General features: G+C 27.7%; 1 protein-coding gene across 1 annotated transcript in view; it reads right to left on the reverse strand.

Annotated features, from left to right (window-relative positions):
- Window positions 1-7,045: 7,045 nt before the first annotated feature.
- Window positions 7,046-22,117, reverse strand: part of LOC107444390 (innexin unc-9-like) — a 147,030-nt gene continuing 131,958 nt past the window's right edge. The window contains exon 4 of the mRNA XM_016058512.4: window positions 7,046-7,286. The gene's annotated coding sequence lies outside the window, so the exon portion shown is untranslated. The remainder of the gene's footprint in view (window positions 7,287-22,117) is intronic.

The raw sequence follows: 22,117 nt of genomic DNA on the forward strand, positions 1-22,117 counted from the left end.
ATTATCTTAAAGACGTTTAGTTGTAGGAATTTGAAATATTTCAAATTCTGTATTTGTCTCAAAAACATATAATACGCTTTTTAATAAATTTAATCACTTTGTGAAAATTGTCCACGTTTCAAAATGTAATTAATATATTGTTAAATATGTAAACATATTTCATTCTAATATGTTTTCAATTAGAATAAATTATCATCACTTTTCTTGAAACTCTTTGCAAAAAGTATGTATTCGTGCATAACATTCATATATTTTTCTCAACAATGAGATACATGGATAACAATTTTATGTGATAAGTATACAAGTACATGGAATACAATTCATAAATTTTCAGATATTCAACTCCAATACGAAATTATACTTGAATACAACTTTCATAGTAAATAAATTCATCTATAAAACAAATTTTACTTTAATAAACAAATGATTTCTAAATATTTGAAAGCACAAAAATGAGCATATAGTAATATTTTATATCATCATATCTTACATGTTAGCACTTCTCCTTTAGATGCATATCATTTGCAGACGTCATTTTTTCTTGTAAACGATTTAAATGTGATTTAGCAACCTATCTGTTTCGAGAAGACAATATTTTGTCATAGGTTTTTAGTAACATAAGTAGCCTATTTCTCATAGTAGCATATATCTGACAGAGAAAAAAAAATTATTGAAAAAACAGTAGTATGATAATAATATTTTTGGTAAAAAAACAGCAACATAATTTGATAATAAAAACCACAATATTCGATATTAAAACCATTCATATGGTAATATTTCCAGTCATATGGTAAAGGTTTACCAGAAATGCCGGTTTTCAAAATTATAATTCTTTTCATCACATATTTAGTAAAAAAATACAAAATTTAAAAGTAAATTTAAGCGAGTAACTGCTTTTTATGCCATTCTCTTAAGGCATCATGATCAAATTACTAAATTTTACCGCATCTACTAAATTTTATCAGATTTAAAAAATTATATTTATTGCTAATATCACCAAAAATATTATCGAAGCACAATTGCCGTAAAAATTACCGAGATCTTTGGCTCTTTAAAAATTCATCTTACAAATTAAAAGCAAGTGCCACAATGATAATTACTGTATGTAATGTAAGTGTTAGATATAAAGTCATTTCGTGAAATAACTAGTATTTGAAAACTATTATTGCTAGTATCATTATATCAAGTAAATTGCATTATTGCACACCAAAAAAATAACTGATCATTTTAATAAAACGGTAGTTTTATAGTTAAGAAGTTGCTTCTAGCGATTTAAAAATATATATAATTTAAGCAATTTTGGCCTACTCAAGTGATTCTTATCTGGTAAGAAAAAAATTAAAAGGGAATTATTTATTCATAAAGATGTTAATTTACGCTGAGTAAAAAAGCAAAACTTGGGAAAAACTTGGATAAATGTGGTAAATTTTTTTTACTATAATTATTTTTCATATATAGCTATATGCAACTTATCACATGGCTGCAATTGTGAAATGGTGTGTTAATGTCACAGCTTGATGCCTCGGATAAATTCTCACGGTGGATCATTTTGCGGATCAGATTTAATTGGATACCTGCAAGTGACGTTATGCGCGTATGTCGATTCTAATTGGATGACCCACCCCTGACGACACTTGCTAGTATCCAATTTAGGTCTGGTTCTTTTTGAACTTGCTTGTTGTAATTCTATCTAGATACTGGCATCTACAAAATATACATATGTGAATTTCTTTATTTTTTAATATATTTTTTAAACTGTTTGAGCATTTTATATAAACAAATAGAAATTTAAAGAATCAGTTTAAGAAGAGCAATAGATATATGTTAATGTCTATTATGTTTATTTTGGATCAGATGCAATCGAAAATATAGATTCCATGAAAGAAATAGGCATATCTAATGTTTCTGATGTTTGGAATTCAATTGGCAACATCAAGAAAATATGACGCCTGTAAAGGAATTTTAAACATTCTTCATAGATCATTACTTGAACAAACTAGCATAGACAGCTCAACTGTACAGTCCATGTCCGTGCCTATAGATTTAAAACTTTTTTTACAACATCAACCTCTTTTCATAGTTTTGGTGGAAGCATTATGATACATTGAGAGTTCTTGGAAAACACGTGCCAAAGTACAGTTTTGAAATATCTTATTAAAAGGAATACATTCATAGAGTATGATAAAATATATATTACACTTCTCTTCTTTAACATTGTGAAATATAAACGACGGTTTTTAACAGCGAAAGAAATATTTGTTTTAATAAAATAACATTTAGGCAGGCTGAAAATATAAAATGCATTTTATGTTCCCCAAGTATTGTGACCAGCATAATGTAGTAAAAAATGCATGCATTTTACCAGTATTTCAAAACACAGCTCAATTAAAAGTAGTAAAGACCACAGCACTTTTCTGCAAAAGAAAAAACTTCGAGCACACGCACCATATCTACTGATTCTTATGTAGAATGACTTCAAGAATCCAAATATGGCACCCACTGTCCACCATTTTTCAGAGGAGCTCCTTAATATTTATCAATCTTTGATAAATTATGCCAGAAGTTTAATTTGATAAAGAGAAGAGAATATACCCTCCAACATGTAAAGTTCTAGCTAATGTTTTCTCCAGTGGGACTGAAGCAGAGATTTTTCTAGCAGGCAAAATTTTCATAAAACTTATATCATCATTTTAACTTCATTAGTCTATTTGAACTTTAAATTATTTAGTTGTAGTGGTTGAGAAAGATCTCTTAATTTTAATTTAACAATATAAAAATACATAACATTTGCAAAATATATTTTCTGAAACTGCGGAAATTCTGTAGTCATTGAAGGATATGGAAGAGGATAATGGTAATCGTTAGATTCAAAAAGAATAATTTATAATAATTAATATAATATAACGTATAATTAATAATATGACATGAAACTTAATAGATAATGAATAATATAATAATCATTTATGGACATGACCATTAGTAAATCTGACATTTTAATTATTTAGTGATGATTTTGATAAAATTCCTTTAATTTCAATTTAATAATACAAAAATACATAACTTTTGCTAAATATACTTTCTGAAACTACGGAAATTCTGTAGTCATTCAAGGATATGGAAGAGGATAATTTTAACCACTAAATTTAAAAAGAATAATCTGTATTAAGTAATATAATATAACGTATAATGAGTAATATGCTAAAAAATTTAGTATATAATGAATAATATAATGATACTTTAAAATATTTAATTTAAATTTAACAGCATAAAAATGCATAACCTTAGCTAAATATATTTAAGTTGCAGAAATTCCGTAGTAATTGAAGGGAATGGAAGAGGATATTTTTAACTATCAAATTTTAAAAAAAAATATAATAAGCAAAATAATATATTGCATAGTAAATAATAAAATATAAAATGTAATGCATAATGAATAACATTATATAAAATATAATAAATAGTAGGTAATGTAACAAAACTAAGAAATAACCATCGCACAGTGTCAATAACCAACAATTTTATAAGGGCTTCAGAACCTCACCTCTAACATTTACTTTTATCCTAAATTGTACATATTTTATTATATGGGTGTGTTGAAGGAAATAAAGGGGTTTAGAAGCAGGAATTTGACTTTTTTAAATGATGAATTTTGACTTAACGGCATGATTTTTTCTTAATAATTCCTAATGATTTTTTTTACAATTTAAAAGGGTTAATTTCTCAAATCTACCACGTTGTTATGAATGTATATGTTTCAGAATTTTCATATCTACCCCCCAAGTTAAAACCTCCCCTCCCCATCAGAATCAAATTCATTTCCTAAGAATTATAGAAAAGTGGTAAAGGGAATTCAAATTCATCATATGGTGAATGGTGGGAAAAGGAACCATATTTGGTTTCAAAAAGTTATTTTATATAAGCAAGATAATGCTGACTCACATGGCTTATTTTCAGGCAAAGAAATGTAATTAAGCAACATTTTAATGCCTAGAACCGACAACACAATTCATAGATGCACAATTTGTAAGCAAGAATATTTAGTTGCTTTTTTATATTTGATAATTTATATATTATATTTCTTTGATATATAGCAATTATGCTTTCTTCATCAAAGATATGCCTTTAATTATTGCTTATTGTATATTTAGTCTAATCAGTTGAAATATCTATAACTAACTTTCATGAGCATTAAACAAAATATCCTGATTTTTGAAGAAAGAAAAATTTAAAGGAATTCATAAATTTTTAAGCTCATTTGATATAAGTTTAAGAAGACGATGAAATAATTCTATACTAGACTAGGTCATAAGGAGTATTCTCTACTCTAAATTATTTTGTGTTGACTTCATTCTAATAATTTTACTTCAAAGAAATTTAAGCCTAATGTTTAATTATGCAACAAAAGCTAGGTATGAATTAAAGCTACATTTTAACAGGTCTCTAATTTTACAAAAATGTGTAATTTACAAAACAAAATAGCTTCATACCAATAAAAATGGTTATTCTTTTGCGATAACAAGTTTTCCTAAACACTATAGAGACAATAGTTTTTATTTGAAATCTATTTTTTATGAAAAAAAATGTAAAACATGACATTTTATGTGAAAAGCACAGCTCTTTTACAATTTATTGCCGTAATAATTGTAAATATTAAATTCTTTGGTACTTATTTTTTTAAAACTTTTCTAAATTAAGTGTGTGTAGGTAATAATCAAATTAGTTTGTTTTTTAGCGCATGAGCCAACAATATTATATATAATTATCAAGTTTATTTAAATAATACATTTCAATGCACAAGTTTATAATGATCGCCTCTCGCACGTTTCAAAAACTAAAACTAAACATAAAAGTTTTTAATGTATTGGCTATTTTAATTCAATTCAAATTGTTGAAATTCAAAAAAAGAAATCTAAAAAAAAGCCAAAGAAATTTTTGCAAAAATAGTTTAAACTTTAAAAGGCAAATAGTCAAGATAGCAAAAGTTATTTGCAAAAAATCAAATTCTATGAAAATCCAATGAATAATTTGGAATAAACGGGACTGTTTGTTTGACTGTCACAGACAATAGAACAACGGTTATGAAAAACACCTTCAAGTTTCAACAGGAAACTAAAATGGTTTTGACAATTGCAGTCCCTCTTTCCTGGCTAGTGATTTGTCAGATTCTGATAATGTTTTTTCTTCTTTCTCGTTGTAATTTTTAATTCATTTATTTTTGTTTATTTGCCATTTCTAACACGAATACTTTTATAAAATTTTTCATAACGATTTTAAACATATACATCAACATAATCGCAAATGGCTAACATTTATGATTATGCTAAGACCTCTTTAATGCAGAATAAATTTTTTAGTAATTTTTTTGATAATTGCTACAATGCTATTCAAAATGAGATTTAAGAAAAAAACAACGGCCAAGGAAATAGTTTTCTTAAATAATTCAAATTTCGAAAACTTAAAAGTAAAAAGAATGTATATTTATAATATATATTCAACAATCTGTTTGGGTTATTTGAACCAGGTCAGATCTTTTTCCATTTTACCTCGATATAATGATTAAAGGATTGTGGTTGACGATAGTTACTAGGAAAATGCATTGTTTATCGTATTAGCAAAACATTCATAAGCATTCGCGCATGCGCATATACGACATGGAGTAAGAATTTACAGATCTATCAATTCAAACATACATATCATTCCATTTGTAATTATGAAATATTAAAAATCTCAGAATACAAAGATAAATAGTGAAGAAATAGGAGAGGTAAGTCAAAAAATTTCACATTCATACATTCAATTGAGTTCAGAAGATTTATACGTTTGTAAAAAAATTTGAATGGCAGTGGTAAGTTTAAGAATATCCAAGTGGCAGTTATATTAACATATTCATATTGTTCATTTATTTTATTTGGCAATGATAGGAAAAAATATCTAAATTAAATTTTCTACCATTGCATTACCATTAAAATATTTAATTACTCCTAATTATTACAGATAATTTAACGATTTCCATAACATGTCATTTATTAATATTTGTTCTAAATTTTAACTGAAAAGTAAGGCTCAAAATTTTAAAAATACAAAATTAAAAGCTATCCGCGTTGAATTTCTGTGATTAAAGTTAATAAATGAAATAACTTAGAGAAAAAAACTAGTAAAGCGAATTCGAATTATATTCAATCTCAACTGAAATTTTAATTTAGAAGACAAATGGGTAAATTCTTTTAAAATTAAACTAGTGTAAGCCTTGAAGGAAAAAATTGTTTAAACTGAAATTATTTTTAATTATTTTAATAATTTAATAAATATTAGTAATAAAAAAAGAGCTCAAAGTAAGAAAAAGCCAAAGTGACTTTCTAAAATTAAATTTCAGGCTGAAAAACACATTATGGTCAGTTGTATGTATAGTTTTCATTATTTTGTGCTAAGTCTTTAAATAAACGGTGCTAATGAGAAAATATGTTACTTTTGTTAATTTATTTTCCTAAACTAATTCTCACAAATTAACTAAAATGCCAATAAACTCTATCTCTTATTGAACTCTTCAAATATAATTATAGTATACAAATTGTTGAATAATTTTTTTTATACAACACAACAATTTTTATATTTTCATAATTTATTTTAAATTAACGAAGAGTTGATTAAAAAAAATCCGATTTAATATATTTATCCAGAAACGTTACAATAATGCGAAAACATTTTGACACATTTGTTTTGTTATTAAAACCAACATAAAAATGCATTGAAATTATGAAGCATAAAATATTCACAATGAATAAACCTAAAATATATTTCCAAAGATTAATTAGACCATTCTTAAAACAAAATAACTGTAAATGATGTCATAATATTTGAAGACTTAAGACAATATATTAGTTTCATCATATTCGAGAAAATTTGCTCACCACTTGCAAGAAGTTTTAAATACATTAACTGGCACCTTTAAAATATCTTGAGTTTGTGGCTTACTTTTCTCTTATATAAATTCATCTAATCTCACATGCAGATGATAACTGTTTTTTTTCTCCTTTGAATAAGCACATTTTGAGTTTGTAGTTTCATTATTTATTTCTCTTAACGGCTATAAGATAGATCAATTTAGAGCACATTTCTATAAGCGCGATCACAGTTGTTCAAGCACTTAGATGGAGGGGAAGTGATGATAATCAGAGTGTCTTCCGGCCAGTGGTATACATGCATCAAGTCTTGGTCTGTTTGTGTTGCATAGGCACTCTTGTGGGTGGGATGACCAAGGAAAAACTTTTGGATTTAAGGAAAACTACCTGAAAAAAAGATGTTTACAAGTTAATTATAAATCGATATTTCTTCAAAAAAATAAATAAATAAAAGCTATAATAGATTGAACGTGAAATGTTAACTCCTTGTTCTTTCACTTGAAACAAAATTCACTAGTCATCGAATTCATTGGTTATAAACTGTAAGACCTATCGAAGAAAGAAATTTCTTTTGGAATTTTTACTTAATTTATATTAATTGCGAGTCATAAATATAAATATTTATCCCCTTATCCAAGTTCTTTGTCCTCAAGTTCATTGGTTATAAATTTTAAGACCTATCGAAGAAAGAAATTTCTTTTGGAATTTTTACTTAATTTATATTATTTGCGAGTCATAAATATAAATATTTATTCCTCAATCCAAATTCCCTCATCATCAAGTTCATTGGTTATAAATTGTAAGACCTAAATAAGAAAAATTTTTACTTCATTTATATCATTTGCGAGTTATAAATATTTGTTCCCTAATTAAAATTCCATAATCATCAAGTTCATTGGTTATAAATTGTAAGACCTAAATAAGAAAAATTTTTACTTCATTTATATCATTTGCGAGTTATAAATATTTGTTCCCTAATTAAAATTCCATAATCATCAAGTTCATTGGTTATAAATTGCAAGACCTATCGAAGAAAAAAAAATTCTTTTGAAATTTTTACTTAATTTATATTATTTGCGAGTTATAAATATAAATATTTATTTCCTAATCCTGTAATTTATATCCCTATTGTTCAATTTAATCCATCTTCAAATTTGTAGCATGGAAATGATGCTTAATATGAGAAGAATTCTAATATATCTCATAAGAATTGCTGCAAATTTGAGTATTAGTTTGCTTCAAAATATAACAATATTCAAAGATAAACTGGTTTGTTATAATACATAGGTTTCAAAAATGAGAAACAGGTTCATGTTTATGAAAATCTATGTAGAGGCTACTACACACATGTGCTTAATAATAATTGATCTCTCATTAGTATCAAATGTTAGACCAATAAATATTCTAAAAATTTAAAAATTATTAAAGTTAATCTTTATTTTGAAGGTATGGATTTCTAAAAACCTGTCTTGCTGTTCAGCCACTGATCTAGACTTATGGGAATCATTTCATATATGATGATAAGTTTCTAGTAATTTAGGTAATGACTTTTCCAGAATTTCCTTCTTTTTAAATACTTGCAATATCTGGGGCTTTATCGCTACCCATCTTTTTTTTATCTCCTTTTCTTTTTTTATCATCGAATTCAAGTAAATTTCCTTAACCCTAGTGGTCAAATCTTTTTTTCTATGTTGTAAATTATTTGTAATTTTTTGCATCTCTATGCTACCTTCTTTCATTCTAAATTTCAACATTGAAGAAGGTTTTTTATTATCTAACCGAAAATATAGTATGTCTTTGCATGTGATACTATTTGTTAATACTTATAAAGCATTTTATTTAATTTAATGAACTTCATGTTTTTTTAGTAATTATGAAACGAATACGTAATAGAGTTATTATTTACTTATTGACAACACTAATCCTGTTAAACCAAAAATAAATATTAATATTTGTTACAAAAAATTTTATATTAAATAAAATCAATTTGACTTCCATTATATACAAATTATTTTCTTTATGGTATTCTTTCAGCTCATTTGTAAGCAAATATTTATTCTCTAACTTATTAACCCTTTCAGTCCCAGTGATTCCAATTGGAATCATTACATTTAAGATTTTTTATCTGCTTACCTAAAACTCCATTTGATTTGAAATAGGCGGTATTTTAATCTACAAACATTCCTCTAACGAAATATATTTTTTATTTTTCACCAATAGATGATGGCACTACATGTGTTTGTGATTGAAATGATACTTGTTTCAGTTTTGTTCAAATCCATAAAAGTTATTGAAATAAAATATCTTTTTGAGGCATTTTAAATTAAAGAATATTTTTAAATATTTCATCTTTATTTATTTAAATGTTCATAAATAGTATTTCAACAATTTTTAAAAATTTTCATTTTGAAAATTTATTGCTTTTATTTATTGAAAAGTTATGATTCCAAATGGAATCAGTGGGAGTTGAGTACAACTCTATATCATTCTCTAATGCGTTGTTTATTTTGAATTTATATCGTTTTTCTTAACTCTTTCTTATTACTTTTTCAAGTTTTACTAAGATTTTGGGATGAAAAAGACTTATTTCTTTTTGTCATTATTTTTCCTGGTGCCAAAGCAAAAAGCAGAGGCTTTATCTATTGATAAAGCGGTTCATTTGCTTATGAATACTTGTCTGACATCGAAATAGAAGACTTGGATTCAGATGAAGAAACTAGTGATAATGTTCTAGGTGATATATCAATGGAATCTAAAGTTAATCCTAGGGCCTACGAAAAACTTGGAAGAAAAAAATTTGTTGACAAAAATAATTTTTTTTTATTAGTAAACATTTTACCTACCTTGCAAATTTATTTATCAATAATTTCAAAAGATTAACTTTTGACAATGTTAATTTCCTTCACTTAGTTATCATAGTAGTATCATAAGAACTATGAAGCTATTTGTAGAATAAATATTTCTTGTAATTAATCTCACTATCAATTTCACTGTTTTCTTTGCTGTTTTGTTGTTGTATTGTTGACGTGAAGTGCTTACATAGTTATCGATCGAACTAATCATAATGGTATTATCGATATCAGCTGCAATATCGGCAGTATGTCGGTATTGCAGATAAAGTTCGATAAACAAATTTGTAAATTAAAATCCATATTAATAGAAATGTAAAAAAAAATATGCAAGAAAATTTTAGCATATATTTTGAAAAGAGGGGAGGAGTGGGGGAAGGAGGGGAGGGCCCAAGAACAGCTATGCCTACTACGAAAGGTATAATCCGGCTCTGGATGCACCCCAATGCATACCTGTCTTAACAATACTAAGAACTGTTTTAAAACATTTCATGTAAAATAAATAAGTAATACTGAGAAATAATAAGGTTCTCATCTAACCATATCAATAATGATGAAAATTGGTTCAATTTTTTTCAATGTGTAATAAATATAATAGTGCCAAATATTTCTTGCAGAATAGTTATAATTTATTTAGTTATTAAAAAATACCCCATTTATATTGTTATAAATCTTTAAATAATGCATAATATATATTCAAAAACTTTTCTAGAGATTTTCGTCCTTCACTACTTTATTCCCAATGATGCCATTTGGAATCATTTAAAATTTTATTAAAGAAATTTAAAAATAAAAAAAATTCTGTTTGTTTTGTTCTTTTGAATGCAAAATGAGTCTGTTTTACAAATTTCAGATTTTTTTATCGAAAAATAAATATTTGGGACTGAAAGGGTTAACAAAAATTTATTATTGAAACTTATTTAAATATACAATTTCATTCAATAAATTAAACTCAACTAAAAAAAAGTTAATATTAAAAAAATACGTGAATCCAAATATAAGATTACAATTTTCTAACAAACTCTTTTTAACGTATTTTTCAGGGGAAAAAATTTAATTTATCGTTCGTTTATATTTATAGAAAGAAATAAAACGTGTCTTTTACCATACAACATCATTTTTCCTCCTACTTTATTAAACATAATCAGTGACCTACTTGTCATCAAAGCAATTTCTTTGAAAGTAGAGAAAGATGTAAAATTAAAAATGGCAACGACGAAGAGAAAATAGTGAAATCTTTTGGCGTAAGATTCTTGGCGCCAACTAATTTATTACTTTTGAACCGCTCAAGTAAATGATTTTTAAGGAAGCAATGTTAACTAGGGTTTTGATCCGAAGCATTAATTTTTTGTGGTGCTTGACTTTCTGAGTTTGAAAGCTCTAACGTCTTATGACATTAAGACCACAAAATAACGCTTTATATAAACATAATGTAATTTAATTTTGGCTGAGAATTTTTTCCAGCACTTACAGGAAAAGTTTGTGGACGTCATTATTAGAATTTTATTTCTTTAGATATTGAAGTTTTATTTTAATTAAAGTGAATGAAATATTTTCACTTGTATAAACATAGTATAAGGAATTTAAATTTCTTGTGAGAAACATAGTATAAGGGATTTAAATTTCTTTGAAGAGCTATTAAATATTATTAAATATTGGCAAAATGGGACTTGGTTTGGATTTTATGGCGTCTGCACTTTTCAACTACTATAATCAAGAGTAATATTAAACAGTGCGCATGCGTTGGTATGGCAACCGCTGCTGTTTGATAATTTTTTTAGAATTCTTTTTTTTTCACTTTTAATCTTGTTATGCATTTAGTTAGTGAGTTTATTTTTGAGATATGGGACCAAGATATATTTATTTTTGAGTTCCTATAAATACTTGAGTTATGAAAAAAAGAGAATTTCATCTTTTGATCGATATTTTTGTTTTTATTGTTTTAATTAAGAATCAGACATTCTAATCTGCAGCTCAAACTGGATCGTTTTCTATACTAATTCAGGTGAATATCACAAATAAAGAGGGTCAAAACTGATTGAAACTTTCCTAAAAGTTGAAGCATATATTATAATTATAATATCCGACTTATAATTTATTATTAAGGGGATATGGGGCCATATATATATGAGCAAAAATTTCTCTATTTAAAGGCAATTATACTCACTTAGAAATTTATACATACATACTTATACATTGTGGGCTCCCTATGTTAGTTTGCAATTGTTCCCTTTGGTGTGAAAGAATAGTATATTACAATTTAATATCTGACCAAGTTTGAATGTTATAGGTTTATATATAAGGGAGATATTGGGTTATATATATATATATATATATATATATATATATATATATATATATATATATATATATATATATATATATATATATATATATATATATATATATATATATATATATATATACAGTATATAAGCAACAATTTTTCCCTTTTAACGCTTTTAATATTATACGCACTTATAAAAGGAAAAAATGATAATTTAAAGTAAAGAAATACTTTATCTATATCATTGTAGAATGAATGAAAAAGAATATTTTTATTATTTTATTTTTGCTAATAAAGAAACTTTTAATCCGCTTTTTATAAGTAAGTATATTTCTGTTATCAAGAACGATTTTTCGCGACTAATAATCGAATAATACTTAAACAACATTAAGTTGCAATGTCACAGTAAAGCATTATCCTAAGGCTCTTCGTGTTATTATTATATTAGAGTCCCTTATATCTTTAATAGGAGTTTTAAGTGAAATTTTGTTTTTGCATCACTGATATAATTTAGGAGATGAATTCTATTTGAAATAGAAAAATAAATATTTTAATTGATAGTTTTTGTAAAGCTTTTTTTCAGTCATAACAAGAAGTACCACTTATTCATTCTCCAATTAGTTTAAATTTAATAATGGTGCTTGTCAAGTTTAAATTTATCTTTTACGTATGCTCTATCTCTCTGCGTACAATTTTATCCATTGCAGCTGTGCTTTGTAGATTGAATCATTTAGAAAACTGGGGACCTTGCTGCTTAACCCCTTCCTTCTCACTCCCGTAAAAATGACGGGGTGAGGTTTCGTCCTCTATTTCTCGCTCCCGAGAAATTTCCGGGCTAGAGTGTTTAGTAGAAACGTGCAAATAAGAATAAAATTAATTCATTTCTTTTGCCCGTAAAACATTTTATTTCTCATTTTACACACCAGATGTTTCTCATTTTACCAGGATATTTTTAAGGTAATTGTAGATGGTCAGTTTATTTTAAACTAAATGTCAGCTTATTTTAAACTAGATGTCAAAAAAAAAAAAAAAAATCGGCACTTTCATGATTATTTTTTTGAAAATTAACCGATTGTTAAGGGGTTAAGTATTATGAACTACATAATGATATACATCACATCCGTCAAAGCTAATGGCGCTTCCAACGAGAAATTGTAGAATTATAGTTATTCTCTCTAACGCGAGCTATAACAGAATTCAAATTCAAAGCATTACGGGCTTGTTATGAGCAATGATTAAAGTAAGCATATGCTTGTGCGTGTGCTAAAGAAAAAAAAAACAAAGCTTGTATTTATTCGCCAAGTTTTAACTAAATGTTGCCAAAAGCTCATAAGTTTTTTTTTTTTTTTTGATTTGTTCATGTAGCTCAACTATCCTCACCCAGTGTTGTGTTTTATTGGAGAAATAATTGTTTTAAATTCACAAAATTCAATATTGATGCAATATTGAATACAACAATATAGTATTAATTTGCAACAACTAATTAAAGCAAACACAGGGGTTTGACACGCCATGATTAAGCAAAAGTTTAATAATTATAAGTTATGAAACGATAAAATCCTTTATTATGATTTGTTCATTATTTTTTTATCTTCTTGTTTTTTTTTCTTTGATTTAAGTGAATGTAAGATTTATAAAGAAACTTTTTAGGTAATATATTATTTAACAAATGATATTTTCAAATTTTCCTAAGGTAGTTTCGAAACATTTCTTATAGAAAATTTAAGACTTGATTTCGGTTTAATAATAAATAATGTAAATTGTTTAACTCAAATAGTTTCTTAATAGCTATTAAAAATTTTTTCTAAAGAAAAATACAACTTAACAACAATTTATTATCTAAGATGCGTCTGGTTACATGTAAAAATTTATACAAAAGTGAAAGTTTAAAATTAAAACCTGGATAAAAATGCAAAAAGAAAAGCATTCAATAGTCAACAGACGTCATGACCAGTTTTATGACATATTTTATTTTATCTATTTTTAATACTGTTAACACTGTATGGATAGGCAGTAGGCTTAGCGCGATTTCTACTTAATACTTAGTTTACTTTCACGCAATTTCATGTGTTTATTTTCTTACGATGAAATATTTGAAATCTGAATTACCCATAGGTATAAAATGATTAAAAACATTTATGAAATATTTAAAATGCTTAATGAGTAATCAAAACGGCTTTACTAAAAAGCATTGCTAAAATATTTAGAATTCTTGATGATTAATCGAAATGTCTTAAATGACTAAAAAACGCTGATAAAATAATTATTCTCGTGGAACGATAAATTAATAAATACATGGATTCAAATTCTTAAAGCGATTCGGTAAGTAATTCGTATTTATTAGCCGGTTCATTATATTATGTCACAATTGACCGAATTTGTTTATTTGTTTACAGTTTAAACAATTATTGAATCAGATTTTTTTTATCGTGGACTCAATTTGTATGTTTCTATTTAAATATTATAAAATTGTTTTAACTCTGAAATGGTTTGAAAGTTTTCTATATCCAAAGTGGTTATAAATGAAATTCATTCCGATAAATATAATTCATTATGAATTATGACATGAATTCATTCTGAACTCATTTTATAATTTCTGGATTTTTTTACAGTGTATCATAAGATTTAAAAATTGAGTATTGAGTTTCGAATTTTTAGAATAAAATTATTTAATGTAAGAACCAATTTGTCTGTTTCTTTATGATTTTCTGGGGTCGATTCCTAGTAATCACAAAATGTTCATTCCGTCATATCTTCTTTATAGATAATTTAAATTTAGGCCCCTCTTGGTTAACAGAATGTTTTACCATTTTTTTTTCTAAATACTGTTTGAAATACATCTCATAATGCAGTCATTGAAACTATTATTTTTTTAAAAATAAAATTCTATATTTACAATATTGAGTTCTAATTTATTTTGGTATATTCCTCAAATAATTGGTTTTTGTGAAAGGCTGAAAGAAAGCTAACTAGCAATTCAACGATATCCATTTATTTTTTTCCAGCTTGAAATGTAAGCGAATAGATTAGTATTCATTATGTTCCATTAGTATAAGGAAACATTTCCCAAAAACAGGCTAATCAGAGTATTGAAGAATCTTTAAATTTGAAGAGAAATTTATTTTCAAGAGCACTTCAAAAGAGTTATTTTTGGACATGAAAAGAGATTAATTAGAAGTGCTTACTTAAAGTCATTCAAATAGAAATAAAATGAAAGTACTAAAATACTTTTTGATGTTTTTTTAAACTGAGAAGTTTAGTCTATTTTGGAGTATTTATTTATTTTAGTTTATTCCACTAAATTCGGATTGCGTATTCAGAAAAACCTTGTTTCAGAAATGAATAATTTATAATCTAGACCTTTCCACATCACCCCAAACCAGCAATATAAAAAAAAGAAAGAAAAATAATTTTACTCCTACAATAATTAAAATTAGAGGAGTGAATTTCAAAATTGAGATTACGTTTTGTAAATTACCACCATTATATAACATAGATTAAATTATAACTCACATCAAATATTAAAAGTGATGCCAAGTAAACACTTAAAAATTATTGAATGAAAGAAAAAAGAACATTATTTCAAAATTTTTACACTATCTATAGCTTAAAAGAAGACTATGGTTTCTAAAAAAAAACTTGCGAGTGAATTTTAGATTAAATTCAATTTTGATGCATATTCCGTACGTTTCCCCAATTTTAGAGCACAACTGTAACCTTCCTTGATGGCGGAAAATTACTATAAAAAAATCTATAGCACTTACAGGGCAATTTTAAAAACAATGCATCGGATCGGTAAGTGCTAAATTTATTTTTGAGAATTATTTTAAACCCCACTTAGAGGAGAAGTCTTAGCATCTTTTGCACTTAAACTAGAGCCGTGGTTGCTCAGGGGATCGAGCATTCGCTTTCCATTGAGGTGAACCGAGTTCGAATCCCAGCCATCGCTGTTCGATACGAATTCCGCATCCGGTCAGCACCAACCACTGTCATGGCGTAAAATATCCTCAGTGGTTAATGGATTATGACTCACAGTCCCCTTACAGTCAGGCTAACCATGATAGGTTTTCCTTTCCATGTAATGCAAATGCGGGTTAGTTTAATCAAAAAGTTCTCCACGAAAGCAAATTTCTCCCAATACTTGAACCAGGAAATCCTTTCTCTTCTTGATTGGGGTCAAAATTACTAGGTTACAGAGTTGAACATTAGTAATCGTAAACCCAAAATTGGGTCGGCTGTTAAGCGACGGTTATAAAATAAAATACTTAGGTTAGGGTAGAGCAGGGTGGATACCTAAAGTGTATATTTAAAGCAGTAACAGGATAAAAAACAATGTTTAAAGTGCACATAAAATATTTTAAAAAAGTAGACAGTCGTTTCAGTATTGTAATTACTATGAACAGTTCGTTCCGAGAAAGGGGGGAGTAAATATTATAGTTCTAAAGAGAACACTTTTTATTAAAGAACAGAAAGTTGAATATCTTTATAAGTCCTTAAACTTTATAATAGTTTAAACAATTTTGCATACCCTATGCATTTTAAAAGGAGAATACGAACGCAAAACTTAAGCTACTTTAACTATTGTCATTCTGAATCCATTAGCGTTCCGTATTGTTTACATTAAATACGTCTTTCAATAAATTTCTTCGCATTTTTATTCACACGCATAAATTACTTTTTTTTTAATCCTTGTGTACTTACCCCAACCGAAATTAAAGTATATTAAATCTCCTAAATATTCTCCATCAAAACAATTCTAGGAAAAAACTTACTATAACACTAAAAGGACAAATTTAGAGGCGATGTGTAGGTGTGGAGGAACAGGCATACGTTAAATTCATTCCTTGGAGTCGCTTTAAATTCCACTTGGTAGAGAAAGTGTAGCATCTGCTATCCTTTGATACTTAGGTTAGGGTAAAGTAAGGAGGGTGCTTCGCAGATAAATTCGAATCCTAACTCATTGCGCTCTAATGGTGAGCCATTAAGGCAGAGAAAACGAACTACAAGGGTGGAGGTGGTAGTTTCTACGTGTTACAGGGGGGTAGGTAGTAAAAGCAATGAGCTACTAGGTGCAACGATTAAAAGTTTTACGACGAGCTCACCCTAAGAGGAGTGCAATAACTATAACGAAATTATTTAGAACGTCTTCCTCTCCTGATTTTATTGGAGTGGATTATGGAGTGATTATGGCGTTCCTTTTCTTTTGAGTTCCAAACAAGTTGTTTTTGGAATTTTGTTTTCGGAAATTTGGGTACGCTAGATTTGATTCGTTCTAAATTAAATGGAATTTTACAATTCTGAGAATGGTTATCTGGACGATGGTGCTAATGTTTTTGAGGTATTGCTAAAAAAAATTCGTTTGCTTCAAGTTTCATCATATTTGGGAAAGTTTGACTAACTTATTTCTCTGAAAATGTTTCTCAATTTATGTATTTTTCCTAGAAATCTAAATTTTTTAAGCAACTGTCAATGTTTTATTGAATTCGTCAAAAAATTAACTGCTTAAATTCTGATCAGTTCTAAGTGTCACTTTTAGTTAGTTAGATTACTTGAATGAAATGAAATGGCAATGTGACTAAAACTTAAAGGTAATAGAAGTTTTTAAATTTGTGAAAAGGTCATATTATATACAGTCGTAACTGATTAAAAATTTTATTCGAATCGAAAATATATAAATAGCAGATAACAGTCGACATGTTTAAAGCTCCTCAAAAATAAATAGCCATTTTCAAGAATTATCAGACAAGAGTGGAGAAGAAACAAAATTGACATGAATAAAAAAATTTAAAGTTGCCAACGAAAATAAGAAAAAGAAAGAAACGAAACTAGAGAAAACACAGTAGCCGAGAAAGAAAAGATAAAAAACAGAACAAGAAAAACCACGGTGGCTAAGAGGGGCAAGTCAGGGTAAAATGCCTTTTCAAGATCAATGGACAGATGGCGAGGAACTAAATCGTCACCAAGGGAATCAGCATTCATATGAATAAGATTCCACTGCATCCAGATGAGTTGATGTGTCTAGGGGTAAACAATTTTGGCATTGTCGAAACTAAATTTATGACCAAGATTAAAACAATTTGCTACAATTGAGGATTTATCGAATTCTTGATAAGGGGCAAATCTATTGTGTTCCTTACATCTAAATTTCGAAGCGTGCATAGTTTGCCCGATTTAGTCAAGTTCGCACTGACAACGAATATGGTAAATACCCCAGCTATTATCAAAGCTAAAGGAATTTTTAAGATACTTACATTTGATTTTTACAATACTGAAATATATTTTTTTTGATACTTAAAGTCATTGCTTGAATAAAAATGACTTTGAAACCAAAAGGAGAGAGGGTATTAGCAATTTTATAACAAATGGAAGAACAAAACGGTAAAGTAACAAGTTCTCTGTAAGGAGTAGAAGAAGAGAGACGTTTCGGTCTAGTGAGTTTAGCAAGGGCTGAAATAACCATAGAGGGATTAAATACACAGTTAGCAACAAGCGAACTGAGAAGACACTTAACTTATATTTAGTAAGTTAAGTTCGGAGTTTAAAGAAGAAAAGTCAGAGTGAAGGTTAAGTGCGCAAAAAACGAAAGTATGAAATACAGAAATTCTTTGACAATTAGGGTGATTGAAATTGACATGCAGGGGGCTATATTTTTGACGCGAATCAGATATCTTATCGCTTCAGTTTGTTGGGATTATTTATTAAATATATAGTAGTATATAACCGCAAATGAAATTAAAACAAATATATCATAATACCATGAGACTAAAATATTAAATAATATAATTAACGATATCGAGTTTAATAGCCATGTACAGAAGCAATAGACGAATAGCAATATACAAATCAATTTTAAATAACACACAAGATATTCAAAAATAATACATAGTGGGTATAGTGAGATATTCCATTTTATTTACACTTTAATTATTGAGTAAAACATAATTGGGTTAAAGGGAAACAAGTGTTACACTGCCAAATCAGAGACTTCATTGCATTCAGTCGACAATTTTTTATCTTATTTGAGATTCTACTATGACTTTATGCTGGTAAGGGTCAACAGCGGCAGATAGCCACTATTCTACACAGATATCACTAAAGCTATAGATTTGAAACTAGCATTGGTCTTCCTTTCCACGTTTCATCAGACACACCCATGTACATGAACTTTTGTCGTCGGGAGTGTCCCTATTTATTTTAGCAATGACTTCAAAATCTATAAGCGTTTAAAATAGTTTATAGATATGATATTTATGTTCCTGTTTGCTTAGCACATTTTAAAGCTTGATTCAAATATTTTATCATTACTACTATTTAAGAAAAGTAAAAATAATTTATTACCGGATTACAAGATCTTTATCTCAAATTGGATAACAAAGCATTGATGCTAAAAATACTTTTCCGTGGCAAACGAAAAGTTTCATCAAAGAATCGTATAAACATTCAGTCAATTTTCCCAAGGTTTCAGTGCAATTTGCAATGCATACCATACAATATCTATAACAATGAACTATGACTTGTTGACTCATTTTCATAGCACTTATTGAATGGTTTTAAGACATTAACGCTGACTGAAAAGTTAAGACAAAAAACGGAATATGTAATAAATTAGAGATAGCAAAACAGAATAAGTCATTATTGTAACGAACAGGTTTAAAAACTTGTTTTCTCTTTCCCTCTTTTTTATTAGTTATGAATGCGAGTTTCCATCAAAACAATTAAATCTTGGATGGTTTAAGTACCAATCCAATGCTACACCCTGAACAGATCCTCTTGAATTCTCAACATTGTTTACCCTTGATGCAATTTGTGCGACACAAGATGGCCTTTTAATTATCAATTGGCTTAAGATTTGATCTACACGCTGATCTGTTGAAAGCTTTCATATCCTGATATTAATATCTAATCCATTGTATATTCTGATATATTACATTCTTCACTGAGTGAATCAAATCATTTTTAATATGAAATTCCCAGTAATAAATTGAGCTGGGAAATTAAAAGGAAGAAAAAGGGGAGCTTCTTGTCTGGGGATTGTTATGTAATATTCTGTGGTCATCATTGATTCAGGTCAAAGACACTTGTCCATTGCAGTAAAATCTTACATTAATTATCAGCAATCCGCTATTCTATACGATTAAAAAAATCATGGATTCTCCCTGAGTAAGTTATGCAAGTATAATGTCGAGTCCAACAGGCGCTCTGGATTTTACTCTTTCTTATCCTACATATTGCGAATTATCATTTCTGAAAGCATGACTTATGATTTCGAGCCAGTAATGATCGATCTATATGACTAATAAAGCTTCAAAATTGACTTTTTTTATTTTAATTTTGGTGCTAACCATTTGTCCTGTTACCAGTATTTATTTACGAAGTATAAACTTCAATTATTAACAGTCATCTGTTGGATATTCATCCGATCTAGACATTCATTAGCTATATGTGGTTTCTCAGGTATGCATTTTACTTTATGTTTGCTATAGAGAAAAAAAATTGGTCCCATAAGCTCCTTTGATCTCTTAAAGAAAGCTATAATTCTCGCAATCAACTTACCTTTACTTTGCGACTTTCAAATTCTGTTATCTCATACATATTTATTTATTTATTTTTTATTTTTTGACATTTCAGTGCTAAGTTTTTTGAAAACGTGTTATTATTTTTCAAATATTTGTCTTCTGCAAAGTCATATGTTTTTGATTCTGTACGATAAACTCAACTTAATAGAAACTCATAATAGTCTCTAAACTTTCGCAACAACCAAAGTCCTGTTTTTATTCCAAACATTTGCGTTATAACAAATCACAAGACTGTGTTTTGATTATGACATTTTTCTTTATTTATTGAATATTTTAAAAAATTGCTTAATTCTGCCGCCACAATTATAAATTTTAACGCTAAATAAAGTCATTAATTTTTTGTCTGATCATGCATGATCTGATAAAGCTAATCATAATATGATTGCTTATTAATAAGTGTAAATACCTTAAGGATATGGCATTTAATTGTCTGTTGAGGCAATTTTAAAGTTTAACGCAAGTATTTTATTAATATTAGTTTCTCAGAATTCTGAGAACGCTGTTTTTTTCAGAGTAAAATGGTACAATTTTCGAAGATGGGAGGTCAGGAGGACACAAAATTGTTGCTAATAACTTCTTATAATATGTAAAGGTAGAAATCTAATATGCTGGGAGGTAAACATTAAGTGTAAAATAAATTAAACTTATAATATTTTTGAGTGTGTATCGGTTAAGCGTATTTTAAAGTTAAACACTAACATTCTATCAATATTAGTTTCGCAGAACTGTTAGAACACTATACTTGTATTACAAGAAATTTATGCAATTTACCCAGATGGGTGGTGAGGAGAACACAAAATCGTTGCTATAAGATAACTTTCCATAACATTTAAAATTAGACGTCATTAAATAAAACTAATAATAATAAGTTAGGAAATATTCAGTAACTGAAATTTTTTGTGTATGCCAGCTAAGCCTATTTTAAGGCTTAACTCAAACATTGCATTAAAATTATCCCTATTATTAAAATTATGACATTGCCTATTTTAAGGCTTAACTCAAACATTGCATTAAAATTAATTTCGAAGAGAGGGAAAATCTATCTTTTAAGTAAGAGCAAAACAAAAGATATCCATTATTCTTAAAAATATATCAAAAACATCATTCCAAAACCTCCCTAGCTAGAAGGTCTTTCAAGCACGAAAATCAAACACAGACTTCGAAAATTCTGAAACTCTTTCTTTAATTAACATTAATAATGTACACTCGATTAAAAAGCCCTCAAGCTTCCAGCATCCAGCACTTATCAAAAGTGGTCTAATAAGAAAAGAATGCTTTTCACATTGCAAAATAGCGCTAGAATGAAAGTACGTATGTGTTGCACGTGCTTAAGATGGCTGATGAAAGTTTTAAAGAAGATTGAAAATTATTGATCCAGTCAATATAAGTGTCAAAAACTTGGGGAAGAAAAGAAATTTATGCTCTTTTTGGAGTACTCACTTTACTAAAGATAGACTTATTGCTTAGGGGTACTCGGGATTCCTAAAACCTTTTAATCTATCTAGT

The sequence above is a fragment of the Parasteatoda tepidariorum genome, chromosome 9 (genome assembly GCF_982258835.1).
Source record: "Parasteatoda tepidariorum strain Cologne lab strain chromosome 9, Ptep-v5.0, whole genome shotgun sequence".
Classification (NCBI taxonomy): Eukaryota; Metazoa; Arthropoda; class Arachnida; order Araneae; family Theridiidae; genus Parasteatoda; species Parasteatoda tepidariorum.